The following is a 3,252-nucleotide window of genomic DNA, read 5'->3' on the forward strand; positions in this document are numbered from 1 at the left end:
TTGCTTATGTGGTGCTGAGGAATCGAACCCAGGACCTCAGGCATGCAAGGCAAGCGCTCTACCACTGAGCCACCTTCCCAGCCCCTTGTTCTTTTTTTTAAAATCATGGTCTCTAACATTTATGAGTTCTATGAGCTTTGCAATACAGTTATTTAAGACTGGTTCTTAAGTGTTGAAAAATCCAAGCAAGTCTGCTATTGCTTTAAGTAAGAACTTCAGGTTGGATACCAGTGGCTCATGCTTATAATTCTAGCTATTCAGGAGGCTAAGATTGGAGGATCATGGTTGGAAGCCAGTCTGAGCAGGAAAGTCTAAGAGACTCTTCTCTTCAATAAATTACCAAAAAGCTGGAAGTGGAGCTGTGGTTCAAGTGGTAGAGCATTCAAGTGGTAGAGCTCTAGTTCAGGTGGTAGCCTTGAGTAAAAAGCCCAGGGACAGTGCCCAGGCCCAGAGTTCAAGCCCCAGGACAAAAAGAAAAAAGAAAGGAAGGAAGAAAGGAGGAAGAAGGAGAGAGAGAGAGAAAATCTCAGCTGCTATGTGAACAGGTCCTGCTAGCATCGAGCTTACAAAAAAGCCTGAGATAGAAACAGACTGAACACACTCTGGAGCTTCCTTGAGTGATAGCTAGCCATAACCACACCAACAAAGCACAACTTCATTTTGCCTAATACAACATCACAATCATAAATTTCAAAATAAAGGATGGGTAGGAAGGAAGATAGTTACTGGCTCACTTAGTAACAACAGTTCTTCAGTGCCAAATTCACTGTTAACTTTTTTAAGTTTCTAGACACTGGAAAACCAGACTAGAAGACTTGCCAAGAAAGACTGATAAATGAGTAACTTGGCTGGTGCGAAGTCCTGAACCCTCAGGTCATTCAAATAACAAACTGACGACTGGAACAGAAGGACATACAGAACAGGTTATTTTTCTTACAAATGTGATAACCAGTAGAAGAGGAACCATAGACATGTGAGTTGTATATGGAGAATTCACCATATGCCAAGGAGATGGAAATTAGAATTTTTTGGGGGGGGTGGGGAGGTTGGTTGTGGGGCTTGAACACTGGGCCTGGGCACTGTCCCTAAGCTCTTCAGCTCAAGGCAAGTGCTCTGCCACTTGAGCCACAATTGTACTTCCGGTTTTCGGTAGTTAATTGGAGATCAGAATCTCAGACTTTCCTGCCCAGGCTGGCTTTGAACCACCATCCTCAAATCTCATCCTCCTGAGTAGCTAGGCTTATAGGTGCAAGCCAACAGCACCCGGATGGAAATCAAAATATTTAAATACTACCTGGCAGATGACATGAATCACAAAAGGTTTCACTGTATACATGAACCCTGTGTCTGATATGAAAGGGTAAATCTAGGTTTATGAGACAAAGAGGAAGTAGGTAAAACAATGGGAAAAGACCATTTTAAATGGAGCTATGCACAGTGACTCACATTCGAAAGCCTAGCTACTCAAGATGCTGAGATTTGAAGATTATCACTCAAAGCTAGCCCAGTTAGGAAAGTCCTTGTGAGACTCTTTTCTCCAATTAACTACCCAAAAGCTGGAAGTGAAGCTGTGGCTCAAGTGATAGTTAGCTTGAGCAAAAAAACTCAGGGACAGTGACCAGGCTCTGAGTTCAAGTCCTAGGCTGGCACCACCAAAAAAGGGGGTGGTACAACACCATACAAGTGAAAAAATAGAGTGATTATGCCAATACATGTTACAGTATATAAATCACACTTTCGCTGAGCACCGGTGACTCCTGCCTGTAATCCTAGCTACTCAGGAGGCTGAGATATGAGGATTACAACTCAAAGCCAGCCCAGGCAGGAAAATATGGGAGACTCATCTCCAATAAACTACTTTAAAAAGTCAGAAATGGAGCTGTGGGTCAAGTGGTAGAGTGCTAGCTTTTAGCAAAAGAAACTCAGGGACAGTGCCTAGGCCCTGAATTCAAGCCCTAGGACCAGCAAGAAAAGAAAAGAAGAGGAAAGGAAAGAAGAGGAAAGGAAAGGGCAGAGGCAAGGCCAGGCGGGAGGCGAGGCGGGAGGCAAGGAAGGAAGGAAGGAAGGGGGGGAGGGAGGGAGGAAGGAAGGAAGGGAGGGAGGGAGGGAGGGAAATCACATTTTTTCTTAATCTGGTTTTCTTGTTGTTTTAAATATTTCACTACTGAGGACTTGAAATTTTATATCTGCATACTAAAATGGCCTACTAAACTCTAGGAGCATGTAACTAAGGAGCAAAAAAAATGTGCACTTTGATATGTAAGTGCCCTATGAAATTGAACACATTCAACTCCCAAACTCCAACACCTGCTTTTTCTACACTCTTCTCCATGTCCAGAGTGAAAACTCCAGAGCAGCTACTCAAATCCAGAGAGACTGCACCATCCTTGGATTCTCATTGTCCCTTACATCATACACCACATTTCTCATTATCTGTCTTCAAAATTATCTGGAACCTCGCCATCCTTTGCACTCTGATTGCTTGCTCCTATGTGTGTCTGAGTCACTACAATCCCTAGTTTCTCTGTATTAAGTTTTCCAGGGGATAACAAATTACCACAAACTTGAATGAGTTAAGAGCAGAAAGTACTGGCTTGCAGTTATGACTTTTTCTTGTCTTTGAGGGCATAATTCATGGAGCGGTTTGCTTTATAAATTCTGCCTGCAGGGTCATGATATTCTTCTTGTGTCTATATGTGGTAAAAAGCACTTTATTATGCAAACCTTATATAAACTGCTCTTTGACATGAATCACAAGTAGTTGACCCCTGCCTCTTTATAACCTCCTGTCCCTTGTCCCCAAGCAATCCACATTCTACAAATACTGAACTTCTTTCAATGTACCCAGTTCAAGCTCACCCTAGATCCTCCAACCATGTGCTCTTCTCATGTAGATTTTGTGTTTCTCCTGATACCTCCATCTCTCTGAACTTTATTCATGAAAACACATTCCTTTGACATTAGAGTTATTTAAATGAATGTGCTTGTCTCCCTTAGCCTGTAATCCTAGCTATTCAGGATGTTGAGATCTGAAGATCATGGTTCAAAGCCAGCCCATGCAGGACAGTCTATGAGATTCTTATTTCCAACTAACTACAAAAAAGCTGAAAGTAGAACTGTGACTCAAATGGTAGAGTACTAGATTTAACTGGAAAACTAATTTGTTCATTGCCCTTAAGTTCTTTCCCAAAGGGAATTCTGAAACTTAAATTATGACCTGCTTTCCTCTTTTCCTACAGCAAGCACAAGATC

The sequence above is a fragment of the Dipodomys ordii genome, unplaced genomic scaffold, assembly GCF_000151885.1.
Source record: "Dipodomys ordii isolate 6190 unplaced genomic scaffold, Dord_2.0 Scaffold117, whole genome shotgun sequence".
In the NCBI taxonomy this organism is placed as follows: Eukaryota; Metazoa; Chordata; class Mammalia; order Rodentia; family Heteromyidae; genus Dipodomys; species Dipodomys ordii.